Raw genomic sequence first — 11,993 nt, 5'->3', positions numbered from 1 at the left:
GTATTTCTCCAATTGTCAACTATGAGTTATCTCAGAGTCTACATTTTCTTCCAACCCTACAAAATTCATTAGGGGAATGTGAACTTTATGCGGTCCTTGCTTTTTTTCGTAAAGTCGCTTTTGGCGGGTCGATATTTTTGGGGGAGATACATAAGTGATATGATGGAAACATTTTCGGAAAGCTGAATCGATGGTCACCTCTCTGTCTAATCGCGGCTCATGCTGAGCTGACGTAAATATGTAATTTTGCATGCAGCTGGGCGTTAGAATTTGAGGGGGTTGGAAATTATTGAGTGCAAGCTCATTGCCGATGCTGATGAGGCTACGATAGAAATAATGATCAATTTCTTGTTCTTTTTAATTGCTCTCGAACGAAGTTTGAAGCAATTATTGTAAACGTGTGTGGACGTTTTTTTCTAGAATATTCCTTGACTTCTTGATTGATTTTTTTACACTTTAGTTCTTAATTTTTGAGTGATATAAGTTGCTCTTGATCAGAATTAAAGTTCGCTGGTTAAAGGGATGTAAGTGAAACGAAATCAAAGTCTCTGTAGCTGAGTGGTTAAGATGTCAGACTCTGCTTATCCTGGAGAACTTGGGGCTCGAACCCCTGTGAAGGTGATTTTTTGCTTACTTAAAACATTTAGCTACGCCCCCTCCCCTCTAAATTAAATGCTCCTCATCTGTCGTTCGAGAGCAATTCATCCATTGATAGTCGTTTAATTTTTTGTTTTTGTAAAATGTAAATATTTTAAATCTGTATATCAATTAGCTAAAATAATTTTTATAGAAAATGAGTTAGTAAATTCCTCTTAAGTGATCATACATTGATTACGCTTTACCTTTATTTTTTACAAACTTAGCCGTAACAGATAAAAAAATTTTACTGCACAATTTTTTCAGAGTGTTTCGTTGCTGCAATGAAAGTAGAGTTTGCGCTAATTTTTTAAATGGTCAGATATTTCTTCTAAGAGTACCAGATGATAACAGAATTGGTATCAATTTTTTAGTTTTCTCAATGTTTAATTGGTTGCTGAATGCATCCCCGTGAAAAGTGATGAAGAAGTTTTAAACAGGCCAAGGGGTTAAACTTTGCATAAATATCACTATTTGTTGCAGTGTTCTGGAGTTGGATGACTAACCATCTGGGTCCTTCCTTATCGACGTACTTATTAATCGATAAATTGATTAAATCTAATGAGCCCGGGTTTACAAATTTAACATCGTCAGGCCACGCTTGGGCAAATTAAAATTTCATGGATGATTTACAGAGTGGAAAAGAATTTAAATGAAGTGGAGTTATTCCATATTGCAACACCAAGTTAATGAACATACTATTTGCTAAAAGGCTGGCTGAGATATACGCGGGTAAACTCAATGCCTATACAGTTCACCCTTGAGCTGTAAAAACTTAATTGGGACGTGAAGACAAGTTATTCCAATTTTCGTACTTTTCTTAGTTTTCTGTTCAAAAATGAAAGACAGAGGGCGCCTTGACGACTATCTATTACCCGGTCAGTTAAGGCTAGCGAGGAAACTGGGCTGTATTACGCTGATTCGAAGGTCACAGAACCAAGTAAATTCTCAAAAGATGCGGAATTAACCGAAAGATTGTGGAAAGCAAGCTGTGACTATATAAATATCGAATGGAAAGGCTGATTTGTCGGCTGCTGGTTCATTTCTGAAATTTGAATACAAAATAATTGGATGGTTTTTCATTATTGGTGTCGAATCCTTGTGCGTATATAACATGTAAGGCTATTAACAATACCCAAGGTTATAACATTTCCGATTTCAACTTACCTCAGATTTTGACTCGCCCAGAGTTTTGGCTTGCCTGAGTTGACCCCGGTAAATGGCTGAATTTCGGAACACACTGGTTTCAGTGAAAACAAATCAGAAATCAAATGAAATATCTATCTCAATTGGGACCATCTATTGCAAATTGATTTCGAACGACATGTGAAGCAATTTATCTAAAGGTGTGTCATTTTTATTAAAAAAATTGTTTGTTTTTCTAGATTTTTTACATCTCGAGCGAGTTTTTCGCGGCTGATTTCTTGGTTGTCGCGTTATGTGAACGGCTCTCACTAATGGGGGAGAATAAGCGATCAGGTTGACGAATAATTTTCTTGCCGACTGCTTTTTAATAATTAATTTCTCGATAAACTTGTTCACGTGCGTTCATTCTGTTTATAGTTGTCTCTCTCTTCATTTTTAGCAAGGCAACAGATGGTAGGCTTGTACAAGTAAAACGTATTTCAAAATATTTCAGCCCCTTATAAGGGCAACTAACAGGTTTTCGGTTTTTAGTACCATTTCTCTTGCAATGAGTACCAAGCATCATTTGGACCCTAGCATCATTTAGCTTTGAAAATTTTTTAACATTTGTGAAGATTATTATTGTTTGCTATGATTGTTTCATATTTAGCCATTTTATTTAACTTTCTCTTAAAAATCATGAAAAACACGCCTTCTGAGTTTCTCATTTTGTTGCTTTCCTGAGACTTTGATCTGTTTTTGCTCTCTACGGACACTTGTTGACATGTCATGTTTTTAAATTGCTCTTGAACGAAGTTAACAGCAATTATTGTAAACCTGTTGGTCTTTTTTATGCAAATTTTTTGCTTGACCATTTTGCGCTTTTCTTCTAGAACATTCTTTGACTTCTCAAGTGATTTTTTCGCGCTTTCGTTCTTCATTTTTGAGTGATCTCTATTGCTCTCACTCCGAATTAAAGCTAAGAGCTAATATAAAATTGTTTTAGCATATCAATAGTAAGGACCTGATAGCCCAGTGGTCAGTGAATCAAGTTATGGACCGGGAGGTCAATGGTTCGAATCCCAGCGGGGTGAATTTTTTTTCTACCCGCCTGTCGTTCGAGAGCTGACATTAGTCGGTTTATGTTTTTTTATGATATCACTTATTCGTCAAAAAAAAATTGATTTCCTATTTTTGTTTTTCTGGTATTTTATTACATGTGGGATCATTTTTTGAGTCTCACTGGCTGCTGTATTTTTAGTTTTAATAGCAAAGTTTTTTTTATTCCATCACTTGTGGTTTTGAATTTTTCCTGCTCTGTTTTGTACCTGCAAGAGTTTAAGATCTTTGTTACACCTTGGAAATTGTTTTTGTTCATAACTAGGGAACTAAATTTTGTTTTCTAGCAACAACTTTTGTCTCTGACTGCATTTGATTTTTAAAAGGTTGAAAAGAATTCTTTTTTATGCAGCCATTGTAATTTTCATATCAAAGATTTTGATTTCGAAAGCGTGACTGCCGAGTTTTGCATCTGTCGTCCTTTTTATTGCTTCCCCGTTGAACTTCATCTGTGCTTTCTGTTTTCGACTGAGTCTTGTTTGAAATGTCTTATTTTAATTAGCTTTGACATCACTTACTCTTCAAAACAGTGTTTTCCTAATTAAATTTTCGTATTTTTTGAAGATGAGGGATTGTTTACTTTAGTGATATTCTGACTGGTTGCTCCATTATTAATTGCAATAGCCAGGTCCATTTTTGTTTCATCTTTGTGTTGGCTTCCTTCTTGAACTTGTCCTATTTTGTTTTCTACCTAAGAGAGTAAGATTTTTGTTACATCTGTGAAATCACGCTTGTGTTGTAGGGCTCTCCGGCTGAGTAAGAAATGCGCTCGTCATGAAATTCTTTTGTGACTGGTTATTTTTTGTGGGTACGGAACCTGGAGTTATCTGGACACAAACATCTTTGAGTCACATTAGAGCTTTTTTGCTCGTTCAGGTTCCCTTAAACTGGTACAACGTCAATTTTATCTGAAATTATATGCTACTCAACGGTCGTAGACTAATTTTCTCCAAGGCTCGATTTTAACGTGTTCTTGGCAAACGTAAGGCTTCATCGGACGTGTTTGTCCTCATTTCTTTGTCCTCATTTTTTTAAATGTTTAAAAGAGTTCTTTCGTATATATTGATTTCAAAAACACGCCTGTCAATTTCCCTTTTCGTGGCACATTGGTTTCCATCTAATGTGAAAACGTTCGTAGTTAAAAAATCTCTTGACATGTCATGGTTTATTGCTTTTGACATAAGTAATCCCGGGAGAAAATGGCAGTTTTTCCATTTTCAGATTTGTTGTCTTTTTCATATAAACAAGGTCACATGCTTTTCTGAGTCTCAGTAGTTGCTCCAGTTTTAGTTTTAATAGCCAGATTTGTATTTCATTTTTTGTTTATTCAGTCATTCGTGCTTTTTCCTCTGTGTTGTGGGCGTACTGATTATACCGAGATAGTCGTAATGAATTTTTCTTCCGTTCTCAAAATAACAACGTACTGAAGGTTTTTCCACCGACACTGCTTCCTAGTTTAAGATAATTCTTAAAGAACCATAAGTAAAATTTTGCTGTCTTGTTTTACCCAATTTTTCGGTTTAGGTTAAATTGATATGTCCGGAAAAACAAGTGAATTTTTGGTAATAATTTGACTATCATGCGCTTGCAATTTATGGTAATAGAAGTTTGTTTCCGATCACTCGTTTTTAATTCGTCGACAAATTTCATTTTGTAAAGCGAGTCAGTTAATTTTTTCAGTACTTTAACTTCTGCGTATTTTCAATGGCCTTTTACCTTGGAACTATCGTAATAAACTAATTACGTGTTAATATAAAAGTGTCGATACTCAACGTTAATTAAACGTCAGAAATGTGGCCAGAAACGTGTCAAAAAGTGCAATCACAAAGCATGCTAGCTTACGCTGATCTCTTGTTTGGTTGTGATGGATTCATATCAGTTCGCAAAGCACTTTTTGCTCAATGCTTTTCTCACATTCACTTCGTCTGCTTTTTCTCAAATTTGTTCAAGCATTGTCTTTTTTTGCTACTCCTATGCTTAAATACCGTTAAGAGCTGTATATATAGTTTACGATATTTGTACAAAACAGTTATTTTTCTTCACTATTGATTAAATCTATACAAATGTAATTTAATTTACATGTACATGTTTTTGTTCACCAAAAAGCAGACTTTATAGTACCATCGTATTATGTATTTGCTGCCTGGAAAATGAATTCTTTTGTCGGCAAAATTTTTGAGATGTGCCTGCACTTAAGTTTTTTTATATTGAATGGTAGAGGCATTGATAATTGGTGTTTTTTCGTTTTTGGGGAAAACTCGTTGGGGAAACTTGGTTACACTTCTCAAACGTGGAATCAGTCACTGATTTGTACTAGACAGGAAATCATAAAGCAGCATCTCTTAGCTCTTTTGTGTTCAACAGAAACCGGTCATATAGAGCAAATGTGAAGTTAAGACTCGATCAAATTATTTAGCATGGAGCTACTATTGGTGGTCTCAAATGGGTGTTTTACAGTTGGGTGTTTTACAGTTTTATCTAATGTGAAAACATTCGTAGTTAAAACTCTTTTTGACATGTCATGCTTTATTGTTTTTGACATAAGTAATCCCGGGAGAAAATGGCATTTTTCCATTTTCAGATTCGTTGTCTTTTTTCATATAAACAAGGTCATATGCTTTTCTGAGTCTCAGTGGTTGCTCCAGTATTAGTTGTAATAGCCAGATTTGTACTTCATTTTTTTCTTATTTAGTCATTCGTGCTTTTTCCTCTGTGGGCGTACTGATTATACGGAGATAGTCGTAATGAATTCTTCTCCCGTTCTCAAAGATAATTCGTAAAGAGCCATAAGTAAAATTTTGCTGTCTTGTTTTACCCAATTGTTCGGTTTAGGTTAAATTGATATGTCCGGAAAAACAAGTGAATTTTTGGTAATAATTTGACTATCATGCGCTTGCAATTTATGGTAATAGAAGTTTGTTTCCGATCACTCGTTTTTAATTCGTCGACAAATTTCATTTTGTAAAGCGAGTCAGTTAATTTTTTCAGTACTTTAACTTCTGCGTATTTTCAATGGCCTTTTACCTTGGAACTATCGTAATAAACTAATTACGTGTTAATATAAAAGTGTCGATACTCAACGTTAATTAAACGTCAGAAATGTGGCCAGAAACGTGTCAAAAAGTGCAATCACAAAGCATGCTAGCTTACGCTGATCTCTTGTTTGGTTGTGATGGATTCATATCAGTTCGCAAAGCACTTTTTGCTCAATGCTTTTCTCACATTCACTTCGTCTGCTTTTTCTCAAATTTGTTCAAGCATTGTCTTTTTTTGCTACTCCTATGCTTAAATACCGTTAAGAGCTGTATATATAGTTTACGATATTTGTACAAAACAGTTATTTTTCTTCACTATTGATTAAATCTATACAAATGTAATTTAATTTACATGTACATGTTTTTGTTCACCAAAAAGCAGACTTTATAGTACCATCGTATTATGTATTTGCTGCCTGGAAAATGAATTCTTTTGTCGGCAAAATTTTTGAGATGTGCCTGCACTTAAGTTTTTTTATATTGAATGGTAGAGGCATTGATAATTGGTGTTTTTTCGTTTTTGGGGAAAACTCGTTGGGGAAACTTGGTTACACTTCTCAAACGTGGAATCAGTCACTGATTTGTACTGGACAGGAAATCATAAAAAGCAGCATCTCTTAGCTCTTTTGTGTTCGACAGAAACCGGTCATATAGAGCAAATGTGAAGTTTAGACTCGATCAAATTATTTAGCATGGAGCTACTATTGGTGGTCTCAAATGGGTGTTTTACAGTTGTACGGATCCATGCTAATCTGGGCCCTTATTTCGTTTGTAGTAGCTGTTTCTATGGTCTAACCGGCTGATTAAGAAATGCGCTCGTCATGAAATTCTTTTTTGACTGGTTATTTTTTGTGGACACGGAACCTGGAGTTATCTGGACACAAACAGCTTTGAGTCACATTAGAGCTTTTTTGCTCGTTCAGGTTCCCTTAAACTGGTACAACGTCATTTTTATCTGAAATTATATGCTACTCAACGATCGTAGACTAATTTTCTCCAAGGCTTGATGTTAACGTGTTCTTGGCAAACGTAAGACTTCATCGGACGTGTTTGGGAGACAAGTGAAACTAAGGGAACAAATGTCCATAAATAGGGAACTAAATTTTGCTTTTTGGCATCATCTGTTTTCTTTGTCCTCATTTTTTTAAAAAAATGTTTAGAAGAGTTTTTTCGTATGGAGCCAGTGATTTTTATTAAAGTTTATATCCAAGATACTGATTTCAAAAACACGCCTGTCAATTTCCCTTTTCGTGGCACATTGGTTTTCATCTAATGTGAAAACATTCGTAGTTAAAACTCTTTTTGACATGTCATGCTTTATTGTTTTTGACATAAGTAATCCCGGGAGAAAATGGCATTTTTCCATTTTCAGATCCGTTGTCTTTTGTCATATAAACAAGGTCATATGCTTTTCTGAGTCTCAGTGGTTGCTACAGTATTAGTTGTAATAGCCAGATTTGTACTTCTCATTTTTTTCTTATTTAGTCATTCGTGCTTTTTCCTCTGTGGGCGTACTGATTATGCCGAGATAGTCGTAATGAATTCTTCTCCCGTTCTCAAAATAACAACGTACTGAAGGTTTTTCCACCGAAACTGCTTCCTAATTCAAGATAATTTGTAAAGAGCCAGAAGTAAAATAGCCATAAACATTCGAGATTGATACCAATACTCGAATGTGCCAACTTTTTACTTGTTGTTTTAATTTTTTAGCTGTAAAAATATTTGGACATATTTCCGCTTGCATTTCTAACTCTATTGATTGATTTCAAAATATTGCGATATGATTCTTTACATAAACTTTTTTATTGGGGTTGTGTAGTTTTTTGCAAAACTGATTTGTGATGATTTTTCCTGTGCTGCTGCAGATACCTTATGCAAGTTCTACCTTCAAGCGCTGCGACTGACTTTAAAGTTAGCAATTGATACCTGTTAAATAACTGGTCATTCCATTAAAAATTTCATAAAAGCTTAAAATCATTCAATCAAAAATTTCATGAAAGCGTGGTCATTCCATTAAAACTGGCTATTTCATTCCATTTAAAATTTAATAAAAGTATCAAGAGTTTACAGGTTTTTAATGGAAAGATATGGCCTGTTAATTAACAGATATCAACGCTAACTTTAAAGTCATTCGTAGGGCTTGAAGATAGAACTTTCATATTCATAAGGTATCTGCAACAACACAAGAATAATGATCAAAAATCATTTTTTTACTTACAAAAAATTAGATTTCCCCAAAGGAAAATTTTACGTACAGCCTATGTAAAGAATTATATCAGGAAATTTTAATCAATTGAGCTAGGAATGCAAGCGGAATTATGTCGAACCAATAATTTGCAATTAAAAAATTTAAAACAATAAGTTAAAAGATGGCACATTCGAGTATTGGTGCCAAACAGCACACAATTAAATTTTTTTTCACTTGAAGTGATATCTGAAGTGAGATAATTGCGTGTGTTTTCTAATTTATGTGTTCAGTTCGCTAAAACCGACCGATGGCAGTAATTTAACTGTTTAATTTCCGTAAAATGTGAAGACACATCGGAAAGCTAAACTTCTGTTTGAGATGAGCTTGTGTTAGCAGTTTGGCATTTTGTTAGCTTTATTTTGTTAGAATTTCTCGGCTCGTTTTTGACCTTGTCGTTCAAAACTTGACCCTTTGTGGAAAATATAGCGGCAATGCCTGTTGCTATTTTTGGGGTAAAATTAATCGAACTTTTCGTTTTATTCTTTCAATATTTTCAACTGAATTTTTTAATGGTTATATAACATTTACATTTTCACATCTTAAATTATGTTCATCTTCCCCTTGCTGTTTCAGTTTGTTTAATAGTGTCTGACTGTTAAACTTATTATGTCTGATTCGGTCAAAGTTTTTTATTGCATCAAAGTTCTTATGAGCGTTTTACGGAGCCTTGTTTGAGATCCTAGGATCGATGCCAATTGAAGCTTCGATGTTTTATTAGTTAGATATATGACGAAAAGGTTGTAGCGGATTGTATCGCTAGTTGAGTGTGTTGTGATGGGTAGTGCTCAGTTTTAGATAGTTTGTTTTTGCTTTGAATCAAAAGGCACGGCAAGTGCAGAGGCCAAGAATGCATATCTAAACGGAGAAACTTATAATCTAATTGTATGAGTTGTCGTGATAATGGGAGCAAGTGCTGGATGCGGAAAAGAAACAGCTCGAGATCTTGCACTTCGGGGAGCTACAGTCATCATGGGCAATCGAAAAGAGCAAAACTGTCGTTGAAGCTCCGCGTGAACAAGAAGGTCATGACAAACTTCCTGATGAGCGTTTTGTTGTGAAGAAGTTAGATTTGGGTTACATCGAAAGTATGAAAAAGTTTGCTGAAGAGGTCAAGAGAGAATATCCTGTCACAGATATACTAATCAACAATGCTGGAACATATGGTGGTCCCAGACAAGTTACCAAGGATGGCTTTGAATCCATGTTTCAAACAAACCATCTGGGTCATTTCTTGTTGACGTACTTGCTAATTGACAATCTACTCAAATTGCCAAATAAACCTAGAGTTGTAAACTGATCGTCATCTGGGAAACTATGGCTGATGCAAATTTCATGGATGACTTGCAGAGTGAGAGGGCCTTCAAATAGGAAGGATTTATTGCTTATTGCGGTAAAGTTATTCAATGTGCTGTTTTCTAAAAGATCGGCTGAAATGTATGAGGGTAAAATCACTGTCTATTCCGTACATCCGGGAGCGGTCAAGACCGAGCTGGGACGTGAAAACAAATTCTTCCGGTTCGTTGGAAGCTGTCTGGGATTTATGTTCAAGACTGAAAGACAAGGTGCACTCACGACTATCTATTGCGCTGTCAGTTACAAAGCAGGCGAGGAAACTGGGCTGTATTACGCCGATTCGAAGGTCGCAGAACCAAGTAAACTTGCAAAGGATGCACAATTGGCAGAAAGATTGTGGAAAGCCAGCTGTGACTACCTCGATATTCAATGCGAAGTTGATGCCTCGAGATTACGCTTATAAGATGCCTAACAATATCCTGGACAAGTCTTTCAAGAAATCGGGAGCTAAAAAGACAAATTTCAAACATCAAGCAGTTGATAGCTTTGAGGTTTTGAGATCTCAAATGTCACTGAAAATGTTCTCTGTGCCAATTACAGAGGAGGGATTTTTTTAACACATGAATTTTTTTTTGCTAAAATGCACAAAGGATGCAATGTCGTCGGGAATGGTTCATTTCGAAAGTTTTTATTCCAACACCTTTCGAATGCCAAATTTTAACTTATTATTTGCGAATTTAAATTCGCAAGAATCTTATCGAAACGTCTCGCTGTGCTACTATTTTTTGAATCAAATTTATCTTTTATACTTAAATTGTATCAGTCTCATATCCTCTATTTTTCCACAGGTCTTTTACAGCTCCAAATACATACCTGATTCACCTCCATCTCTATCATTAGTTGTTTGATTTTCCATTTTGTACAAATAACAGATTCGCTGTTATCAATTACTTCTTCAAATAAGTAAATCAACTTTCTCGTCAAAGTTTTCTTTCGTCATATAAGCTAGATTTCCCCCTATTGTTAATCTTATAAGTTACCTGCAGACTCCAAGGATAGTTTCGATTTTGCCTAGAAATCGAGACTATCTATTGCGCTGTCAGTTACAAAGCAGGCGAGGAAACTGGGCTGTATTACGCCGATTCGAAGGTCGCAGAACCAAGTAAACTTGCAAAGGATGCACAATTGGCAGAAAGATTGTGGAAAGCCAGCTGTGACTACCTCGATATTCAATGCGAAGTTGATGCCTCGAGATTACGCTTATAAGATGCCTAACAATATCCTGGACAAGTCTTTCAAGAAATCGGGAGCTAAAAAGACAAATTTCAAACATCAAGCAGTTGATAGCTTTGAGGTTTTGAGATCTCAAATGTCACTGAAAATGTTCTCTGTGCCAATTACAGAGGAGGGATTTTTTTAACACATGAATTTTTTTTTGCTAAAATGCACAAAGGATGCAATGTCGTCGGGAATGGTTCATTTCGAAAGTTTTTATTCCAACACCTTTCGAATGCCAAATTTTAAACTTATTATTTGCGAATTTAAATTCGCAAGAATCTTATCGAAACGTCTCGCTGTGCTACTATTTTTTGAATCAAATTTATCTTTTATACTTAAATTGTATCAGTCTCATATCCTCTATTTTTCCACAGGTCTTTTGCAGCTCCAAATACATACCTGATTCACCTCCATCTCTATCATTAGTTGTTTGATTTTCCATTTTGTACAAATAACAGATTCGCTGTTATCAATTACTTCTTCAAATAAGTAAATCAACTTTCTCGTCAAAGTTTTCTTTCGTCATATAAGCTAGATTTCCCCCTATTGTTAATCTTATAAGTTACCTGCAGACTCCAAGGATAGTTTCGATTTTGTCAAGTTTTGAAATGCGCTCTTTGAAAAGTACACAGCTTCAAGAACCATAGTATTCACTATATCATTCAGCTCTTCAAGGCCTGTCAGAAGAATAGGTATGCAGAAAGCGGGAAGTAACGCTCTTACCTTATGTTTGAAAATTTCAACAGCGAGAAAAAAATTTTCTTTGCAAAATCATTCTTAATGCGCAAATTTCGGTTCTTATAAAATTTATTAATAAACGTCAGTCTCCATAACTTCATCTTCTGATGTTGCCGAAATAGAGAAACATTTAATTTTCTGTTTGAACCTGAAAACAACATGACAAACAAACAAATCATAGGAAATAGAACAATAGGAAATAGATTTGTTCATTACTACTTAACTATGTTATTGTTTCTGAAACTCCATTATCTGAATTTTCTACCTATCTGGTTTCCATATAAAACTTGAACAATTAAGCAGTTAATGAAATTGAATTTGGGAATTTTTTTATATATCTTTCTTTATACATACATAAATTCGTAGCCTGGATGCAGAAATTAATTTGCGGATACAAAAAAGAACCTGTCAAAAGAATTCTGAAGATATCTTTATTGTCCTCTTCTATTGCTGGTCAACAAGAAGCTCCACACGATATTGAAAGTTAAAACGGTTTGGCATTCAGCAGTTAAAGGTCGGGG

General features: G+C 35.1%; 1 pseudogene; it reads left to right on the top strand.

Annotated features, from left to right (window-relative positions):
* Positions 1 to 11,382, top strand: part of LOC142343077 (retinol dehydrogenase 12-like) — a 30,755-nt pseudogene extending 19,373 nt beyond the window's left edge.
* The last annotated feature ends 611 nt before the right edge of the window (positions 11,383 to 11,993 follow it).

Source organism: Convolutriloba macropyga, chromosome 7 (assembly GCF_964194025.1).
Source record: "Convolutriloba macropyga chromosome 7, txConMacr16.3, whole genome shotgun sequence".
Lineage (NCBI taxonomy): Eukaryota > Metazoa > Xenacoelomorpha > Acoela > Convolutidae > Convolutriloba > Convolutriloba macropyga.
This window is presented reverse-complemented; position numbering and strand designations above follow the sequence as displayed.